The 23,280-nt window shown below is 32.0% G+C and overlaps 1 protein-coding gene and 2 long non-coding RNA genes across 7 annotated transcripts in view; 1 reads left to right on the top strand and 2 right to left on the bottom strand.

Annotated features, from left to right (window-relative positions):
- LOC127729082 (uncharacterized) overlaps nt 1–23,280 on the bottom strand; it is a 131,858-nt gene that overhangs the window by 31,289 nt on the left and 77,289 nt on the right. The window lies entirely within an intron of this gene.
- Nucleotides 1–23,280, bottom strand: part of LOC127729080 (kielin/chordin-like protein) — a 93,692-nt gene that overhangs the window by 7,462 nt on the left and 62,950 nt on the right. The window contains exon 1 of one of the 5 annotated variants that reach the window (XR_007994499.1): nt 1,168–1,218. The exons of 1 other annotated variant lie outside the window; for it this stretch is intronic. The gene's annotated coding sequence lies outside the window, so the exon portion shown is untranslated. Of the gene's footprint in view, nt 1–963; nt 1,013–1,167; nt 1,219–23,280 lie in introns of those variants that run through there. 3 more of the 5 variants (XR_007994500.1, XR_007994498.1, XR_007994501.1) reach the window with 3 other exon arrangements.
- Nucleotides 11,425–17,684, top strand: LOC127729083 (uncharacterized). The gene is made up of 3 exons (XR_007994507.1): nt 11,425–11,566; nt 14,650–14,746; nt 17,618–17,684. It is a non-coding gene; the product is annotated as an uncharacterized LOC127729083 (long non-coding RNA).

The raw sequence follows: 23,280 nt of genomic DNA, 5'->3' as shown, positions 1-23,280 counted from the left end.
CTTAATTCCTACTTTATTGATAAATTGTATACCAAATACGGTATGTAGTACCAACTACAAAAACATTAGTGTTGACGTCTCTGTCAAATTTAATGTCAAGTACACCACTTTGTTGTCGTCTTTGTTAGATTTATTTGTATGTTTGTTTCAATTCTTTAAGAAGTTGTGATGTATGTCTGTGATGTATTTTTACTCAATTTTTGATGCTGGATAAAATTTTGGTCACATTACCCTTGTATGGTTTTTGGGGTTGCTCATCCAATTTTGTCAATATAAGGGTGCTATAAACAACAAGTGGAAGGTTTAGCTAGGTATAATACTGGGTTTCACACACCACTTTCTTCAGGAAATGCCTGTACAAAGGCTGGTATGTGAAAGCTGTTTTTTGACGTTTTAACAGTCAAGAAAACTAAAATTGTATTGTTACAATGCAAACCGTGATTTCCCAGATAAATAGATTAAGACGACAGTAACTAATTTGATGTTTTAATAGACAAGAGAACTAATTAAAGTTGGTAAAGTCAGGCAAACGAATTTGAATTTTAGTCGAAAAAGAGTTAATTTTACGTTTTAACATTCAAGAGAGCTAAATCAATCATTCTTTTTATAGTCTAGCGAGCTAGTTTGACCACTTATTTGACGTTTTGCAATGGGTCACTGAATATGATATTAAAGACGAAAATAAAAAGAGTCCAAGATGAACTTAAAACGTTCTCCTTATTTTGGATAGGCACAACATGAGCATACTGGACTATAAGGGATACTAGACCAAAGCACAGATGTATGATTTGTTTTACTATGTGCAATTTACTTTTCATGTGGTAATTCTTTATGCATTTTTGGATAAGAGAATAATTTTCAATATACTATTTTTCACCCTGCACTGGAACTAATACATGGTTCAAGCCTTGCTTCAGTGTTGAATTAGCAACACAATAAAATTAAATTAAAATTTTAACTTACATGTAACTATTAGCTGAAGATGGTTTCAATAATTTTCCCACTCGGTAATTGTTTTTCTTATATAAGTATTGTTTTTTTTTTAATCCTTGTTTAAAAAAAACAAATTAGTTAAGTAACCACAAAAATGATTTACGAATCTGACGTTTCATATATGTGTTTTATCCTTATTTGATAAATAAACAAATTAGTCAAATTTTAACTTACATGTAACTATTAGCTGAAAATGGTTTCAATAATTTTCCCACTCCATGATATAAATATAGGTTTTTTTATCCTTGCTTGAGAAATTAGTTAAGTAACCACGTAATATTTAACGAATCAGACGTTTCATATGTGTGTTTTATCCTTATTTGACAAATAAAAAAAATGAGTCTGGTAACCACAAATTAATTTAACGCATCTGACATTTCTCGTATAAAGTATTTCACTATAAGAGAAAAAAAAATAAAATGAAGGTTGAGTTTTTAAACTTTGTCGTGTTTATTTTTTAAATACTTATATCCTTACATGAGTAGTAAACAAATTATTCACTTTACTACAAAATAATACAGCTTGTTTGGCTTGTTACAAATTGTGAACAATTGGTCAGGATCTAAACCGTATGTGCGGAATAGAAGTTGTATTTTGATTCATTCTCTTGTTATAATTATAAAGTTGAAATGTACAGGAAAAGGCAATGCTTGAGTCTTTTGTCTATTTGGTCGTTGTTTATTGTGCTTTTTGTGGATACGATGTGTCTTTCCAATTGATTTTTTAAGTGTCTTCTTGTGTTATGCTGTTACACAAATTACCGAAGTTAGGAGGAGAGTGAGCTCTCGCAATCTTGCATAATCCCGCAACATTTCTTCATGTACCTGTCTCAAGTCAGGAGCCGGTTATTCAGTTGTTGTCGTTGATAGATGTCTATCATATTTGTTGTTCTTTGTTTTTTTTTTCGTTTGAAATGTTTTGTTATATTTCCTCTTTCCTGGAACTTTTGTAGCTTACTAAACGGTATGGGTGTGCACAAGGCTTACGTAGACCTATATTTGCGTAAATCTACGAAATGTGGTCTCTGGTGGTAAGTTGTATTATTGTCAATATCACCACTTCTTCTTATTTCTAACTAAATCCCGACATTTCGCATCCATATTGTGAATGGTTTTAATTATTCTATCAAAAATAATAACTGACAATTAAAAAACTGATACATCCTACCTATTTGAACTGTATATACATCGCATTCAATGCCTTTGTAGATATAGTTTTTTTTTGTTTAATGCTGTATTATTTATTTCGTGAACATAATAACAAAATAACAAAAATCATTATTTATCTCGATACAATTGTTATCAATAGTGAAATTTAGGTTCTTTTGTGTTCTATACATATCAATTATTGAAATCTTGATTTTGTCATTTTTACTTTCATTTTTCAACTTTTTACGATATCCACTTGAAACATTCCGCTCCTTTTGCAAGTGAATCAACGCTTCCTTATTCCTTAATCTGTCGCTGAAATGGACTCACCAAATTATATTCAATTGTTTCCTTTAATTCATTTAGTTTGAACTGTATTATGTTCGCTGTTGGAAACGACGTGGTTCGGTATTTATATATTCCGCTTTCGGCCATTTTGTTGTTACTTTCTTATACGTGTTGGTCCGGGGGGTCATTTTGTGCTGTATTGTTGTCTGTTTTTTTTTCGTTTGTGGTTTGAATTCTGTATTTTCGGTACATTTCACATATGTCTTATTTGTCAGTATAGTCGAGTTACTCGTAGTTCGTCTACAGGTTTTTTGTTTTATGTTGTTTGTTTTTATATGTGTTTACTGTTTGGTCTTACATGATCTTGCCTTATATCACAGTTATTTTTTTTAAATTTTCTATATGTATGTAAAAGTTAAGATAACAAATCAGCTACTTCATTTTTATGATTTTAAGTTTAAACCAACTATATGCATAGGATTTTTTTGTTTATACACAGTTTTGATTTAGAAGAAAAACCGACATGGTTAGAAAAAACAAAAAATAACACCATAGCAAACACAATTCCATTTTAATATTCTTGTCATGATAAGAAAATACATAAAATAACATCATTACAAACTCAATCCAAATTTAGTATTCTTGTACGTGTCTTTAAAAAAAACAAATCTATTTTATTTTTCGAAATTTACTTGTGATAATATAAACGTCACTTTTTGTTACGTTGATCCAACGGACGTGCAGTCACGTAGTGTTATCATTTCAGCTGTATTTTTAACATTGCCATTTTAGCGGGAGGTTTGGCCATCCATTTTTTCTGAAAATGTCATGTACCAAGTCAGGAATATGGCATTTGTTTTCAACCATCCCGTTTCTATGTATATTGGCGTTTGCTTTTGTTGTAGTTCAGTGTTTTTGTTGTTCCGTTGTTTTCCTCTTATAGTTGATGTGTTTCCCTCGGATTTAGTTTGTTACCCGGATTTGTATTTGCTTTATCGAATTATTACTATTGAACAGCGGTAAACTACTGTTGCCTTTATTTATGTATCACTGACATCAACAAATCGGCGAAACCTCTCGGCTGCCAATGTGTTGCAATTAGATGTCTATTTTATATATGACGTGTACATGTTATTATTTTGTACAAGTTATTTCTTATACAAACATTTTGTACAAGTAATTACTTGTATGATGCCGTCATACAAGTTCTTATCGAATTATTACTATTGAACAGCGGTATACTACTGTTGCATCCGAGCTCATGGTTTCTTTTTCAAGAATCAACACTTATCCATTGTATCTATAATTCGGAAACATCCAGCTCAATTTTTTAATAAATCGATTTTAACTTTGATCTTATTTTACTGGAAAGGAAATCTTGTCAGTAATCACAAAAATGGGGAACGAAAAAGGGGATCAACGACTTTGAATGCCTTCTAAAGTCTATGAATCAACAAAACAACTTTTTCTTCTTAAATTTCAGGACTTTGAAAAATAAATAGTATTATATGTAATGCATTGTTGAATATTTTTGTTGGAACCCCGTCTTATTGTCCTATATGTTTGGAAATCTTCAGAAAAAGTATACAGTCCGTTTTTAAGATCAGCCGGGGAAAACCTCACAATACAACTGACAGTAATGGTTCTATTCTTTTTATTCAGCATAGTTCCAAAAATGCAAATATCAATAAGAGTATTAACAGTATTGTAATTAAGCATAGTTCGTAATTAATAATCAATTTACCAATTTCATTTACCATTGAAAATAAATATTTTGTAAAAAATGAATTTCTTTCTGAATTTCACATTTACTTGATTTCATTACATGTTCAGTGTCCTCGAGTTACCTCAGTTACCTCTGTTTACTCATTTAAACAACCGCCGTGCTAGAATTTCGCTAAAGTCTGATAAAACACAGGGGAGTGTGAAAATCTGAAACATTTTAGCAGCACTCTAATTTTTAAAAAAAAATGCTACAAACTTCAAATGATCTGGCGTACATAGAAGGAGACGCTTACCTCATGCGATTACCTCAGATTCTGTTTCTACCTTGAATTTTCTTCTTTATCGATTAATGAAGTTTGATTTCTTGATTTCTTGATTGACAACATATTTGTTACGTTTGGAGGACGCGTTTTTCAACAGACTGTCGGAATTCCAATGGGAACCAATTGTGCCCCTCTTCTTGCCGACTTGTTTCTTTATTATTATGAGGCTGACTTCATACAGGAACTTCTTATGAAGAAAGATTAAAAGTTAGCAATATCCTTTAACTTTACGTTCCGCTATATAGATGATGTTCTCTCACTAAATAATACAAAATTTGGTGACTATGTTGAACGAATCTATCCCATCGAACTAGAGATGAAGGATACTACAGATACAGTTAAGTCTGCCTCATATCTTGACTTACACCTAGAAATTGACAATTAGGGTCGGTTGAAAACAGAACTTTACGACAAAAGAGATGATTTCAGCTTTCCAATTGTGAACTTTCCATTTCTGTGTAGCAACATTCCAGCAGCGCCTGCATACGGAGAACATATCTCCCAATTGATACGATATTCCCGGGCTTGTATTTCCTATCATAATTTCCTTGATAGAGGATTGCTGCTCACAAGGAAGCTATTAAACCAAGAGTTCCAAATGGTTGAAATCATCCCTTCGTAAATTTTACGGACGCCATCACGAGTTGGTTGACCATTATGGAATAACCGTTTTACCGATGATATCGGATATGTTCCTTATGTCGTAACTACAATACCCTTCCCTTTTCACGAATGTGACCTACCTAATTAGACTATTTACCGGATTTGTAATAACATAAGCAACACGACGGGTGGAGCAGGATCTGCTTACCCTTCCGGAGCACCTGAGATCACCCCCAGTTTTTGGTGGGGTTCGTGTTGCTTAGTCTTTAGTTTTCTATGTTGTGTCTTCTGTACTATTATTTGTCTGTTTGTCTTTTTATTTTTGGCCATGGCGTTGTCAGTTTGTTTTCGATCTATGAGTTTGACTGTCCCTCTGGTATCTTTCGTCCCTCTTTCTTGAATATCATTAAACTGTTGTTGTCGTTATTGAGTAAATTCATTTATACAACAAACATGATTTAGCTGATTTAATTGATTTTAATTTGTCGAAAGTCTGACAGCAACGTTCGAGTCCACGCATTTCAAGCACTGCAATTTGTCAATGTATATAAATGCATTTTCTGTATGAAACCACCAACAAACAAATAATATACAAGCAATAGATATAAAGTACATGTATTTAATTTATAATTGCCCAAACATTAGTAAATCAGTGGACAGATCATCGGTCAACTCTAATGACGATTGTCGACATAGGTATAATATAACTTACATGCATCTCATTGACTGCTAATCGAATTCTAACGTTATATATCAGATATATATTGTTCGAATATGTTTGGACATACAAATATAACCCATGTTATATGTTGTTTTGAAATGACATTTATTTAATCGAACTTAACAAACATATTGGTATTACACTATTCTTTTAAATATATAAACAAAAAAAATCTTGAGAGCCCTTTTCAAACCTTTACATTATAAAGGCTTTTATTGGTGTAAATATTTTCAAGCAAATCTCAAATATATTTCCCTGAAAGCTATGTAAAAATGTGGCATCATAAAAGCTAACAAGTCTATTTTCAATTCATTTCATATTTGCAGTTTAAGGAAGTCCTACGCGGATGACCTTAGCCGTCAAGAATAAACCAATGTTTATCTGAACAAGCATTTTGATCTGAACAACTTTTAAAAGACTAAAAAATAAATTATGAAGTCATTTGCAGTCTTTCAACCAATTCTCAGACGTATCCACTGAAGTAAATTCAGTACTATTAAGACAATTTGCTTGCAGTCAATTAAGATGTAATCAGTCTATGTTGAGACTTTTCAGTAGTTGGTTTTTATCTGTTTAAATTTTTTCTTCGGTGAAATAAGATTGAACTGTGTGTAACACATCCTTTTCAGCTTGTACTCTTTTTAAATTTTCAGCGTATTACATGTATTGTGTCCTTTTCTTTTTTAATTTGTCGATCCCAAAACAATATGTCTATCACAGAATACCATGATTATTAACAGTTACCTGTTGCTACGAATCTGTGTTTCTTTCCATGTTCATGGATTATTACCAAACAAGACTTATCACAGGTTTCTTTCTTGTCACAAAAACTCAAATGCATTCATAAATGTAGCAGAAACTGTACTATTTCGGAGCACCAATCACTACCTCGAGTCTGAAAGACCACTGATGATCTTTTTATCGCAATTTTTCTTTGACGTCCCTGATGTTTACATTGGCAATGCACGTGCGCCCTTAGTTTCTAACGATAATTTTCTATCTTAAGCGAGTAGCTTATTTTATTACATTGGTTGCAATGAATTACCGTGATTCGTTAGTGTTTAAATACCGATAATTTCACATGTGAAATAAATCTGATAATTCAGGAGCTTGCAGTTGCTACTCAGACTTTATAAAACGTCACCAGTGTCTGAGCAGAAAGTTCATGAACCAGGGTTCTGTCAAAGAACGTCTCGTCCTTTTTTCTAAAAAAGTTAATCGGAAGATACCAAGACCTTGTTGATAAATATACCATATCAACTTCACAAATCATACATGATGGTCTTAAAGTATAGATTATAGGTACTGACGTTGTTTATCGTCTTAATTACGTGTTAAAGTGTTCGTTTATTTGTCTTTGTAAATTATTAATCTGTTACTGTTTACTCCATTATTGGTAATATCCTTTTGGCGTGGACCGGTACTTATACATCCCTCCATTGTGTTATTGTGCTATGTTTTTTTTTTTGTATTCTTGTCTTTAATTTTTCCTTATGCGTTTTGTCTATGAGCCATTTCGTTTTTCTTTGTTGGCATACTTGATTATAACACAATGTTGACTGCTCTAACCCTATTTTTGACATTTTCACCTATTATTTCTGTTTGTTTTGCTCACACATTGTGATATAAGTGAGAGGTTAGCTTGCTATAAAACCAGATTTGATACCCAAAAGGAAATGCCTGTACCAAGTCAGGAATATGACAGTTGTTTTCCATTCACTTGATGTGTTCGAGCTTTTACTTTTGCTATTTGACAAGGGGCTTTCCGTTTTAGATTTTCCTGGAAGTTCTGTATTTTGTTATTTTACTTTTCACATGTAAAATAAACATCTGAAAGTTTCACCCGTCTGAATTCAAACAAACCAGGTGAGTTTATTGTTTAGCTTAAGGTTAAATGCTTTATAGACTGCTTTTGGTCGTCCTATTACTTTTGACCACAATATTTTGTTGCCCATTTCTTATTCTACTTTTTCTTGTTATACTATTGATAATAAAAATTTTTATTGTTATTAATAACAAAAATAATAATAATAACAGTAATAATAGAAATAATGATAATTATAACAAAAATTTTACCATTGTTTCATATCCTTGTTATTATTGTCGTTGTTGTTATATATGTGTTACCATCTTTAAAAGTTAAGTTATTATCTTAAACCCATTTCTTCTTACATTTGGATAGACATTCATATTTTACATTATTTTTCTTATATTTTGTGACTAATTGATAGACCATAGACAATAGCCGTACAAAAAAAAGAAGTTGGGGTATGATTGGAAATGAGACAACCTTCCACCATAGACTTAAATAACGTATCTGTTAGCACCTATATATGTCGCCTTAAAAAATGACCAAAATCTGTTCCGAAAATCGAGCCATAAAAGGCTCCGACATGACAAAAGTAAAACAAATGACCTGAATTATGTACAAATAATAAACGAAAAAAACAAATATGATAAAAAGCAGCAATCAACAATACCTGAATTACAGGCTACTCACTTAGAAAAGGAAAATTCAGAACAGAATGTGGCGGGTAAAAAAAAAGTTTGCAGGCTCCCAATCCTCCCACTAACCCAGGACAGTCGTGTAACAACACAGCATAAGAAATAAACTATGATAATCAGTTGAAAAGGGCTTGACTCAGCAGATTGATACAAAGCACAAAAAATCAAAACACAAAGTACAGTTCTGGGTGTACTCGCAGTTACTGACATTTTTTTTTCAGGCAAAACAAAACAAATATAAAAGCATGCTCCTAAGATTTCATTATTAATTGTTTCACATCCAACGGATGTCCAGTGTAATATAGAACTTAAATTGTTCATTGCTGTGTTGCAGTAATTTTTTTATTATATTTTAATTCATTGGTAACAAAATTAATGTTTGTACCGATTCAAACAATATGTAGAGATTTTATTTCATTTGGAAAATTGTTAGAATAATCGTATTTAAAGGATTTATATGTCTACACGGATCTAAACTAAACTCTCGGGATCTATAAATAAGATCACCGTAAAAATCAGGATGTGATATCCTGTTTTTAAGTTGTAGACAGGCACAACCAAACTTCCAAACCAAACTGTATCTAAGAAAGAATTCAGTAAAAGTTTAAGTAATTCAAGATATCGAAATTCCTTTCATTGTAATTTATAAGTTATACAATGATTACGGTTTTTGAAATCTAAAAAGTCACTACATACACGGGTATAGCAAACAAGTAATGATACATTTACATCGTAAGATTTGGCCTAAGGAACATCTCTCTCCAAACAAACAAACAAAAAAACACACACAAAAAACAATAGGGAACGAAAAGGTGTCCGTTTTGTCGCATATTTTTCGAAGTGTAATGTGGAGAAGCCAAGAAATACTCAATTCCCTTATTCTCATATGGTTAATTACACAAATTAATGATAGGTTCTTTGATAGTATTAGGGAACTAAAAGAACTGATCATTAATTCTCGTAATAAAACATATCAATATAGTGGAATTAACCATTTGTGTGTAAAAATTTCTTTGGATGTTTTTGATTAATTACGAGCTTTTAGTGGTCCTTTTGATTCGGATGACAGTTTTGACTTTTCCACTCTTTTCACTACACTTTCACATAATCTTATCAAACAAAAGTTTTTGTATTTAATTAGATAGTCGTTTGATAAATCTAATTGCAAATGTATTTGCTGCAACTCAAATAAAACCTTTTTCTCAAACGAGAAAGGTAAATATGCTAGAAATACTTACTGGAGGTGTGATGAGGTGGTTACAGCCATAAATTTTCTCCTTGACAACATTGATGTACGTTTCGGTAATAAAATTTATCGACTGATTGTAGGTATTCCTATGGGCACCAATTGTACCCCTTTAATGGCAGACGTGTTCCTGTACTGTTATGAAACACAGTTTATGGCCAAACTTAGTAAAGACCCGTCTAAATTCCACTCAGTTGATAAATTCAGCAACACTTACCGTTATCTTGAGTGAATTTTTTCGTTAAATAACCAAGATTTCTCTTAATATACTGCCGAAATTTAAGAACGACATTGACCCCCCCATATTGTAATATAAATATAATTGCCTTGGGTAATCCGTTTCATTGTCTATTTATATTTCATAATGAGGATATTACAAGATTTAGACACAAATACATCCCAAATAACCATATAATTTGTAAACCCTTTAGACAATAAGACAAACTTGGAAAAAGGGGGGATATCATATACTTGATGTAATGTATTGAAATTGTTTATCTAATGTCACAACAGAACTTAATTACTTTAACTGATGCAGACCTGTATATCTTATGATACATGTGTGGTATTTGTATTTGTTTTTCAGTTGTTTTAAAACCATGAAAATGTAGACGACTTTATTATCTCTCTAGCAATTAATAGCTATTTTACACTTAATAGATAGGGGTGCCACTGGGGATCAATTACTCCCCTCTTTTCATATAATTTAGATTTAAAAAATGTATATATACCTTTTCATACATCCTGTAGGTAATAATGTACATGTAACCTTTTCCCAATTTTAATAATGAATGATTCCAGGACATGCAGGAGCGGACAAAAATCACATTCCGGTATTACCGAGAAAATCATCACATTTGATTAAAGCTCAAATCTGAGGCTCAAATTCCTTATTTTATGTTAACTTAAGGCAAAACGAGACTTGCAACTACACAAATGTAAGAAAATTACAGGGCTTTGCATCTGAGAGGGGGGTAGGACCTTTATCGGGACTCTGGGATCAGGTGTTTTTAAGCTCGGGATTTCGGGATTGATCCTTTCGGGATCCGGGAATTCTTTTTTTTCGAATTTCGGGATGTCTGGATTTAATTTTTTTTAAATTCAGGACCTCAGAATTCCATGTTTTTAAGCCCGAGATTTCGGGATCAGGACCCCTCCTACTCCCCATCATATGACAAGTACAATAAGCCTTGATTATCCTGAGTCTGAGACTACTATTACTGAGTACTATAACAATAAACATCTAGTATTTCTCAGCCTTATCATACATGTATTATACTTCTGATAGTTTTCCACACCTATTCACATATGTTTAAGCTGAAAAATATGACCTAGGCTATTACAGCGGCAGGTCTTATCACCTTGTACATTATAAGTAGAAGTGGACCCTAGAGTGCATGAATGGTCTACTTTACATTTACTTAAATGTGAATATAAAGATAAGAAGATGTGGTAAGATTGCCAATGAGAAGAGTCCAATTCTCCACAAGAGATCAAATGACATAGAAGTTAACAAGTATATTAAAGTTATGGTACAAATGTACAAGATGACTTCAACAATGAACAAAGCCCATACCAGAAAGTCAGCTATAAAAGACATTTAATGGAAATGACAAATGTTAAACAATGCAAATGAGGAAACTAACAGACTGATAATGATTTATAAACAAAACAAGGAACAAATAAACAAATATGATATACAGCAACAAGAAACAGGGCAAGTCTAGATCTGTTGTTCTTGTTTTAAAAGATCAAAATAAGCCATTTTTGCCATATAAAAATATTTAAGGCAATTTGGCAGATGTATTGTAACTTCATTTTATTATATATTTGAACATGTTATACATTATTTCTTTTAGCATTTTCAATGAAAGTACATTTTGGACATGTACTTCAACAGAACAGAATTCATTTGAGGCCTTGCTTTCTAGATTATATAGTGGATTCATAGATTGTCATATTGATTTATGTGCATAAAAGGAGCAGTAGTCAATGAATAATTTTGTGATGAGAGGTATGTAATGAAGAGGATAACTTTGTTTAAATATTTTGTTGTTGTCAGACTGTATACATGTTGCAAGTTTTGAGGTCATAGACATGATAGAGTTGAAAGTTTTGATTCTTGTTGTGGGCTATTTCTATAAGCAGTGACAAATTTTTTTTTCACAGGTCAATTTTATAGAAAATAGGGTTGGAAGCTCTATTAACACTTCATTGCTTGTTCTTTTTTTTTTGTCTTGCAACAACAGTCATGAAGGTGAGTCTTGGGCATGCTGTTTTTAACAGAGGCGAAGTCATAAACAATTTGTTAAAAATTGAGATTAGGTCAGTTTAAGAGGAACCAAACAATAACTTATGGCCGAGTTATGGTTAAATAAGTCAATAATATTTTTTGCAGTAGAAGTAGGATATCCACTTCTCATTTCCATTTCCATTGAGATTATATGGTCCAAATCCCTCAGTCATGGTTGATTGAATTTGATATTTTTACTTAACTTAAATGTGAAAAGTTTCTGATTAGGTCAGTTTGAGTGAACCAATAATGATAAATCATTGATATTTGCATGAATTGATATGCAGTTGTATATGTCAGAGTACTAGCACATTTCATATCCCTTGTTTTTTATTTTGCCCAGCCCTCAGTCATGGTCTATTGATTTTGAAACTTTGTCAAGTCATGGATGGTGTGTGACTTTGGATGTTTAAGCATTGTCATTTGAATATCAACATTTGAAATCAACTAACAGGATTTCATACAGAGAAGACATACTTCTATGTCTAAAGTTTATTCATATAATACTAATGTATACCAAAGGTTTATTATATACCAGTAATGTCTTGGATAAATTATTTATACAGGAATTACTTCATTTTGAAATGTAAATTCTATGGAAGATAACCATTTTTTCCAGTAAAGCACTGTTATGGTTGCATTTTTTTGTCAGATATTTTTGTAATTCATACCATAGGTCTATATCAGCATGGTCTTTTAGTTTTATGAGTTAGAAAATAACTGCTGATCAAATATGTTTACAGTAGTTATATACCTCTTAGAAATAGATATTGTAAGAAAAACTGCATTGCAAGCAATCCCACACATGTCTTCATTTCTTTTAGATTATTTATATTTTATGAAAAAGGTTAAAAGAACATACATATTTTTTGCTTTTTGACAGCAAATTTTATATATCCATCAATTGGCGAAGTACATTGAAGCGCTGTTCTTTTATTAAGTGCATGAAGTATGGATGGTAACACAAATGACAACATAATATGTTCATGAGTTAATATTGCCTTGTCTGAAAATAGTATACGCGAAGTACTAACATTGAACTATGGTAATGTTGTAACCCTAACGCTGTAGTGAATGACGTTATTGTATATATTTCATAGCTACAACAACGATTAAACGTACATTGCAATCATAAGTATTTATTGAGATTCCACAACATGCCTATAAATGGTGTATTTAAACAATTTTGCCTATGTAACAGGAAATCAAGATTTAATAAACATCAAGAGTTAATGCCTAAATGTTGTTTTTTAGACGACCGCAAAAAAAATTTTGCGGTCGTATATTGGTATGACGTTGGCGTCGTCGTCGTCCGAAGACACATTGGTTTTCGCACTCTAACTTTAGTTTAAGTGAATGGATCTCTATGAAATTTTACCATAAGGTTCAATACAACAAAAGAAAGGTTGGGATTAATTTTGGGGGTTATGGTACCAACAGTTAAGGAATAAGGGGCCAAAAATAAGCATTTTTGTAACTTTGAGACATAACTTGTGTGTTAGTGTATGGATCTCTCTGACATTGTACCACAAGGTTCCATATCACAAAGGGAATGCTGGGATTGATTTTGGGGGTAATTGCCTCAAAATTTTAGGAATTAGGGGCCCAAAAAAAGGCAAAAAACAAGCATTTTTCTAGTTTCATGACAATTACTTGTGTGTAAGTGTATGGATCTTTCTGAAATTGTACTTCAAGGTTCCATATCACAAAGGGAAAGCTGGAATTGAGTTTTGGGGTAACTACGTTTAGGAATAAGGGGCCAAAAAGAAGCATTTTTCTAGTTTCCAGACAATAACTTGTGTTCAAGTGTATGGATCTCTGAAATTGCACTGGAAGGTACCATACCACAAAGGGGAGGCTGGGATTGATTTTGGGGGTAATTGCCTCAAAATTTTAGGATTTGAGGCCAAAAAGGGGCACAAAACAAGCATTTTTCTAGTTTCAGGACAATAACTTGTGTGTAAGAGTATTGATCTTTATGAAATTGTACTACAAGGTTCCAAATCACAAAGGGAAAGCTGGGTTTGAGTTTGGGGGTAATTGCCCTAAATGTTTAGGAATTTGGGACCAAAAAGGGGCCTAAAACAAACATTTTTCTAGATTCCAGACAATAACTTGTGTTCAAGTGTATGGATCTCTCTGAAATTGTACTGCAAGGTACCATACCACAAAGAGAAGGCTGGGATTGAGTTTGGGGGGGGGGGGGTGATGAATCATAAGGGGTTCAAAAAATTTGGGGGAGGGATTTTTTTTTCCTTTTTTTTTTGTTTAAAATTTTCCATTTTAAATTAATTGGTTATTTCTGATTTATATATAAAAGCAAATAATAATGATATGGTTTGAATAGGTAAATTAAAAAAATTTAAGTTCTCAGACCACATTCATTCTGTGTCAGAAACCTATGCTGTGTCAAATATTTAATCACAATCCAAATTCAGTGCTGTATCAAGCTTGAATGTTGTATCCATACTTGCCCCAACCATCAGGGTTCAACCTCTGCTGTCGTATCAAGCTGCACCCAGCAGAGCATTTTATTTTAAACTGTAGACAGCAGAATAGATGATTTTATATTGGAAAAAAGTTCATACTATACTAAGACGGGCTTAGGCTACACATATATTATTAATATTAGTTACACTGTTGATCTTTTTATACGACCGTTGTTGTTTGCTTACACATTTTTTCCATTCACTCAAAAGTAAAAATATAAATTAGTGACTCTGAGCATCAGTTCATACTTCATCTACAAAAATGATCTAGTTTTTGTCTGGAGTTCTGGATTAAATTAAGATTTACAATTTTAGCTTATTACCATGGTTACCAAATGAAAGGAAAGTGCAGTATTAGAATCACTGGTGTACATGTAGATGCGGATGTCCGGCAAAAAGAACTGGTATCAAAGTAAGTTCATCTGTAGAATTGCAGTTAATTTAAATAATTTAATGTTATCTATTTAAACCTTTTTCAAGTGTAATTGTACATGTTACGGCATGTATACTGTTAATAAAATTGAGAATGGAAATGGGGAATGTGTCAAAGAGACAACAACCCGACCAAAGAACAGACAACAGCAGAAGGTCACCAACAGGTCTTCAATGCAGCAAGAAATTCCCGCACCCGGAGGCGTCCTTCAGCTGGCCCCTAAACAAATATATATACTAGTTATTTATTTATGTCTTTCTGATGTCAAGTATGCATCAAGGAATCCTTATCCTGCTCTCCATCTTCTGCTCCACACACACACACGCATGAGATGACAGAAGTTCAAATAATTGTAGCATTTGCTTATATTATAAATTGTATATTTAAAAGTTGTTCTCGTCTAAAATATACATACATTGTAAAATATTTGCCACTGAACATTAAAATAAGCAAGAAAAATCAATCGATTATTGTTTTTGCATTATAGGAATGAGTTTTTAAACATACATGTATAACAATTGAATAATTGCCTTTTAAGCTTTTTTTATGAACCAGCATATAGATATAACATGTATAAGGAGATGAGGTACATGTATGATTCTCAATGTGACAACTATCAATTAAAAAACCAAAGGACGAAGATGTAAACATTTGCTGGTCACTGTACAGCCATAAACAATGATCAAAATCCATACCATAAAGTAACCAATAAGGCTTTACATGTAACTTGTATAAGGATGAAAAAATGTGAACCAATAAAAAAAATAAAACTACACACAGTATGGCAGACAGCACCCAACATAAGAACCAAATGTCAGAATCAGCCAGAAAGGGCTGGACTCATCAACAAGCACTAAAAAGAAATAACAAAATAATAAAAGATGCAAAAATTATGTATTCCCAAACTAAAATATCTATCAGTTCACCTTCGACAGATTTAATCAATTAATGTAACAACAAAACATCTGTCATTTCAAACAGTCTAAGAAAGCATGACTTTGTGTAATGCCAAAATATTGAACACACAAGAATATGTAGGACCATAACAGCATATAAGTATTAATAGTTGCATAGAATTTCAATTTCTGAAATACATGTTCTGCTTTTTGTCAAGCTTGCAAATTTATTTCACGAAAGCGAGACAGTGATCCTAGATTCTGCCAGAGGCAGCGTCGCTGTCCTAAAATTTAGGTTCAGTCTGTGGTTAAATTTTTTTTGAACATTGATAACTTTGTCAAACAGACATGGGATTTTGTGAAATTGAGACAGCATATTCGAAGCTTCTTAATGACCAAACTACAGTATCCAAGGCAAAATGTTGAAAATATTCTTTTTCATTTTTCTGTATTTCAACTAATAAATGGGCTTAGTTTTTTTGATGAGCTTGCGACTTCCGTTGCAGAAAGCTCGACATAGGGATATTGATCAGGCGGCTGCGTCCATGGTGGGGTTAACAAACTTCTTCAAATCTTTATATTTTAGAAGGTGGAAGACACGGATGCTTCATACTATGTACAATGTATATAGATGCATATGTATGTTATGAAGTTTCTGTCAGTCAACTGTCCATTGTCCTTGAACTCATTTTCATGGTTCAGTGATTACTTGAAAAAATAAAGATTTTTTGTAATGTTAATAATAATTTCTCTCATAATTTCTCTCTTATTAATATTATTTATAGTATTCATGGTAATAGGATATTTATATTTACTTAGTATATGGGTACCTTGCAAGGTCCTAGTGTCTGTCTACTCTGTCAGAAAGTTTTTGTGGTCAAGTCAATATCTCAGGCATTATAAGCAATAAGTCTACTGTATTTGGTGTATGGAATTATTGTAAGGTGTAGATGTCCAACTGGTAGTTGTAATCTGGCCTTGACCTCATTTTAATGGTTCAGTAATAAGTTTTTATGTTTTGGTCTAATTTTTGGATACTATAAGCATTCAGTAAATTATATTTGGTGTATGGAATGTTTGTAAGGTGTACTGATCTAAAATTGAGAATGGAAATGGGGAATGTGTCAAAGAGACAACAACCCGACCAAAGAGCAAAAAACAGCCAAAGGCCACCAATGGGTCTGACAGTAATCACCTGAACTTGACCTCATCTTCATGGTTCATTGGATATTTTTTTCTTGCCTAGTCTGTTTTCCAGATACTATAAGGTAAAGGTGAACTATAATTGGTTTCTGGAATGATTGTAAATTAAAATTGTAAGGTGTTTAGGTTTAACTTTACATTTATCTTGCAGGCTTCATCTGACCTTAACCTTATTTTCATTGTTCATTGGTCAATATTAAATTTCTCTTGATTTGGTCTTTTTTTTTAGATACTAAAAGTATAGGTGAACTACTTTATGTTTATGGAATGATTGTAAGGTGTTTATATTTGTCTTGCAGGTACAATTCTTGCCAGATTTTTTAAAACTTATTCTATAGGTTAATATCAGCATAATCCTAGTCAAGCTTTATAAATTTGGCCGATCAACTTTTTTCAAAAGAGTTATGCCCCTTGGAAATAATAAATTTTATGGAAAATGGCCTCGTAAATGCTCTCATTTTTTTTTATTAAACTTATAGATGTAGTATACTATTATAGTAATGCCCTGGTCGGTTTGAAATATTTAGTATACAAGAAAAAGAACTTTTTTTCCCCCAAACACATTTTTATTTATAAATATTTTTGAGAACAAAAAATAAAATTGAGAATGGAAATTGGGAATATGTCAAAGAGACAACAATCTGACCAAAGAGCAAAAAAACATGTTTTTTTTTTAATATTGCCCCTTGATGGATAAAAAATGTACGACTAGGTGGACATTGAAACTCTGTTCTTTTATTTTTACTTGCAGAAACTGAAAAGTAAAGAAACAGAACCAAAGAACGTTAATTTTAGATTAATACAATATTGAACTCAAAGTCAATTTAGTTGTCTTTCTTAATCATACAGGATGTTTCCAAAAAAGCAGCTGCATACACATGCACCAGTAATAGCCAGCAGTGAAGACAATTACATATCTGTGTATGGTGATATAGCAATAGAAATATCACATACATCATAGGAAAATAGAATTGGAGTATGTCAAAGAGACACACATAATGACATATGAAAATAGAATATAGACAATAGAAATGGAGTATGTCAAAGAGACACACATATGAAAATAGAATATAGACAATAGAAATGGGGTATGTCAAAGAGACACACATATGAAAACAGAATATAGACAATAAAATTGGGGTATGTCAAAGAGACAAACATGAAAATATAGAATACAGACAATAGAAATACGGTATATCAAAGAGACAAACATATGAAAATAGAATATAGACAATAGAATTTGGGTATGACAGAGACAAAAATATTAAAAATAGAATACAGACAAAAGAAATGGGGTATGCCAAAGAGACAAACATATGAACGTAGAATATAGACAATAGAAATGGGGTATGTCAAAGAGACAAACATATGAAAATAGAATATAGACAATAGAAATGGTGAAAGTCGAAGAGACAAACAAACCAAAATAGAATATACTAGCCAATAGAAATGTGGTATGTCAAAGAGACAAAAATATGAAAATAGAAGAGACAACAAGTTAATAAAAAAAAAATTCTACTTGATATAAAAATTATGGAGCACTGTTATTTTTCTGCATAAAAGAATGCCTGTATACATTTGTTTTTTATTTGTTTGAGCTTTTGATTTTGCCATGTATTTTCTGTGGAGTTTGGTATTTTGGGTTATTTACTTTTTAAAGCAACAGCTCATCACAATGAAGTATTTACACTCAAAATGAGTTCCTGACAGAAAAAAAGATAATAAAGAAAACCATATTAAAACATCAAAACATAACTCTAAAAAACCTACCGCAAAAAAAAATACATATATATACAAACCATGTTTAGAATCTATGAGAAAATAAATGCATTTGAACAATTAAAAACATATAAAAAATATATATTGAGGACCAAGATAAAATCATATGAAAACATATGTTTGGGCCAAACATATGAAAACATATGTTTAGGACAAACATATGAAAACATATGTTTAGGCCAGGTATGAAAACATATGAAAAACATATGTTTGTAAAAAACATATGAAAAACATATGTTTTCCATATGTTTACATGTATGAAAAACATATGTTTTTCATATGATTTTAAAAACATATGTTTTTCATATGTTTTCCATATGTTTTTCATATGTTCGAAAACATATGTTTTCATGTCGGGCCTAAACATATGTTTACATATGTTTTCAAACACATGAAAAACATATGTTAAACATATGAAAACATATGTTGCAATTTTTCCTATGTAACTATTAGCTGAAAATGGTTTCAATAATTTTCCCACTCCATGATAGTTTTTATGATATAAATATAGGTTTTTTATCCTTGCTTGAGAAATTAGTTAAGTAACCACGTAATAATTAACGAATCAGACGTTTCATATGTGTGTTTTATCCTTATTTGACAAATAAAAAAAATGAGTCTAGTAACCACAAATTAATTTAACGCATCTGACATTTCTCGTATAAAGTATTTCACTATAAGAGAAAAAAAAATAAAATGAAGGTGGAGTTTTTAAACTTTGTCGTGTTTACTTTTTAAATACTTATATCCTTACATGAGTAGTAAACAAATTATTCACTTTACTACAAAATAATACAGCTTGTTTGGCTTGTTACAAATTGTGAACAATTGGTCAGGATCTAAACCGTATGTGCGGAATAGAAGTTGTATTTTGATTCATTCTCTTGTTATAATTATAAAGTTGAAATGTACAGGAAAAGGCAATGCTTGAGTCTTTTGTCTATTTGGTCGTTGTTTATTGTGCTTTTTGTGGATACGATGTGTCTTTCCAATTGATTTTTTAAGTGTCTTCTTGTGTTATGCTGTTACACAAATTACCGAAGTTAGGAGGAGAGTGAGCTCTCGCAATCTTGCATAATCCCGCAACATTTCTTCATGTACCTGTCTCAAGTCAGGAGCCGGTTATTCAGTTGTTGTCGTTGATCGATGTCTATCATATTTGTTGTTTTTCGGGTATTGTTCTTTGGTTTTTTTTTCGTTTGAAATGTTTTATTATATTTCCTCTTTCCTGGAACTTTTGTAGCTTACTAAACGGTATGGGTGTGCACAAGGCTTACGTAGACCTATATTTGCGTACATCTACGAAATGTGGTCTCTGGTGATAAGTTGTATTATTTTCAATATCACCACTTCTTCTTATTTCTAACTAAATCCCGACATTTCGCATCCATATTGTGAATGGTTTTAATTATTCTATCAAAAATAATAACTGACAATTAAAAAACTGATACATCCTACCTATTTGAATTGTATATACATCGCATTCAATGCCTTTGTAGATATAGTTTTTTTTGTTTAATGCTGTATTATTTATTTCGTGAACATAATAACAAAATAACAAAAATCATTATTTATCTCGATACAATTGTTATCAATAGTGAAATTTAGGTTCTTTTGTGTTCTATACATATCAATTATTGAAATCTTGATTTTGTCATTTTTCAACTTTTTACGATATCCACTTGAAACATTCCGCTCCTTTTGCAAGTGAATCAACGCTTCCTTATTCCTTAATCTGTCGCTGAAATGGACTCACCAAATTATATTCAATTGTTTCCTTTAATTCATTTAGTTTGAACTGTATTATGTTCGCTGTTGGAAACGACGTGGTTCGGTATTTATATATTCCGCTTTCGGCCATTTTGTTGTTACTTTCTTATACGTGTTGGTCCGGGGGGTCATTTTGTGCTGTATTGTTGTCTGTTTTTTTTTTCGTTTGTGATTTGAATTCTGTATTTTCGGTACATTTCACATATGTCTTATTTGTCAGTATAGTCGAGTTACTCGTAGTTCGTCTACAGGTTTTTTGTTTTATGTTGTTTGTTTTTATATGTGTTTACTGTTTGGTCTTACATGATCTTGCCTTATATCACAGTTATTTTTTTTAAATTTTTTATATGTATGTAAAAGTTAAGATAACAAATCAGCTACTTCATTTTTATGATTTTAAGTTTAAACCAACTATATGCATAGGATTTTTTTGTTTATACACAGTTTTGATTTAGAAGAAAAACCGACATGGTTAGAAAAAACAAAAAATAACACCATAGCAAACACAATTCCATTTTAATATTCTTGTCATGATAAGAAAATACATAAAATAACATCATTACAAACTCAATCCAAATTTAGTATTCTTGTACGTGTCTTTAAAAAAAACAAATCTATTTTATTTTTCGAAATTTACTAGTGATAATATAAACGTCACTTTTTGTTACGTTGATCCAACGGACGTGCAGTCACGTAGTGTTATCATTTCAGCTGTATTTTTAACATTGCCATTTTAGCGGGAGGTTTGGCCATCCATTTTTTCTGAAAATGTCATGTACCAAGTCAGGAATATGGCAGTTGTTTTCAAACACTCCGTTTCTATGTATATTGGCGTTTGCTTTTGTTGTAGTTCAGTGTTTTTGTTGTTCCGTTGTTTTCCTCTTATAGTTGATGTGTTTCCCTCGGATTTAGTTTGTTACCCGGATTTGTATTTGCTTTATCGAATTATTACTATTGAACAGCGGTATACTACTGTTGCCTTTATTTATGTATCACTGACATCAACAAATCGGCGAAACCTCTCGGCTGCCAATGTGTTGCAATTAGATGTCTATTTTATATATGACGTGTACATGTTATTATTTTGTACAAGTTATTTCTTATACAAACATTTTGTACAAGTAATTACTTGTATGATGCCGTCATACAAGTTCTTATCGAATTATTACTATTGAACAGCGGTATACTACTGTTGCATCCGAGCTCAGGGTTTCTTTTTCAAGAATCAACACTTATCCATTGTATCTATAATTCGGAAACATCCAACTCAATTTTTTAATAAATCGATTTTAACTTTGATCTTATTTTACTGGAAAGGAAATCTTGTCAGTAATCACAAAAATGGGGAACGAAAAAGGGGATCAACGACTTTGAATGCCTTCTAAAGTCTATGAATCAACAAAACAACTTTTTCTTCTTAAATTTCAGGACTTTGAAAAATAAATAGTATTATATGTAATGCATTGTTGAATATTTTTGTTGGAACCCCGTCTTATTGTCCTATATGTTTGGAAATCTTCAGAAAAAATATACAGTCCGTTTTTAAGATCAGCCGGGGAAATCCTCACAATACAACTGACAGTAATGGATCTATTCTTTTTTTTCAGCATAGTTCCAAAAATGCAAATATCAATAAGAGTATTAACAGTATTGTAATTAAGCATAGTTCGTAATTAATAATCAATTTACCAATTTCATTTACCATTGAAAATAAATATTTTGTAAAAAATGAATTTCTTTCTGAATTTCACATTTACTTGATTTCATTACATGTTCAGTGTCCTCGAGTTACCTCAGTTACCTCTGTTTACTCATTTAAACAACCGCCGTGCTAGAATTTCGCTAAAGTCTGATAAAACACAGGGGAGTGTGGAAATCTGAAACATTTTAGCAGCACTCTAATTTTTAAAAAAAAATGCTACAAACTTCAAATGATCTGGCGTACATAGAAGGAGACGCTTACCTCATGCGATTACCTCAGATTCTGTTTCTACCTTGAATTTTCTTCTTTATCGATTAATGAAGTTTGATTTCTTGATTTCTTGATTGACAACATATTTGTTACGTTTGGAGGACGCGTTTTTCAACAGACTGTCGGAATTCCAATGGGAACCAATTGTGTCCCTCTTCTTGCCGACTTGTTTCTTTATTATTATGAGGCTGACTTCATACAGGAACTTCTTATGAAGAAAGATAAAAAGTTAGCAATATCCTTTAACTTTACGTTCCGCTATATAGATGATGTTCTCTCACTAAATAATACAAAATTTGGTGACTATGTTGAACGAATCTATCCCATCGAACTAGAGATAAAGGATACTACAGATACAGTTAAGTCTGCCTCATATCTTGACTTACACCTAGAAATTGACAATTAGGGTCGGTTGAGAACAGAACTTTACGACAAAAGAGATGATTTCAGCTTTCCAATTGTGAACTTTCCATTTCTGTGTAGCAACATTCCAGCAGCGCCTGCATACGGAGTACATATCTCCCAATTGATACGATATTCCCGGGCTTGTATTTCCTATCATAATTTCCTTAATAGAGGATTGCTGCTCACAAGGAAGCTATTAAACCAAGAGTTCCAAATGGTTGAAATCATCCCTTCGTAAATTTTACGGACGCCATCACGAGTTGGTTGACCATTATGGAATAACCGTTTTACCGATGATATCGGATATGTTCCTTATGTCGTAACTACAATACCCTTCCCTTTTCACGAATGTGACCTACCTAATTAGACTATTTACCGGATTTGTAATAACATAAGCAACACGACGGGTGGAGCAGGATCTGCTTACCCTTCCGGAGCACCTGAGATTACCCCCAGTTTTTGGTGGGGTTCGTGTTGCTTAGTCTTTA

The sequence above is a fragment of the Mytilus californianus genome, unplaced genomic scaffold (assembly GCF_021869535.1).
Source record: "Mytilus californianus isolate M0D057914Y unplaced genomic scaffold, xbMytCali1.0.p SCAF_2, whole genome shotgun sequence".
NCBI lineage: Eukaryota > Metazoa > Mollusca > Bivalvia > Mytilida > Mytilidae > Mytilus > Mytilus californianus.
The sequence above is the reverse complement of the archived record's forward strand: the minus strand, read 5'-3'. Positions and strand labels throughout refer to the sequence as shown.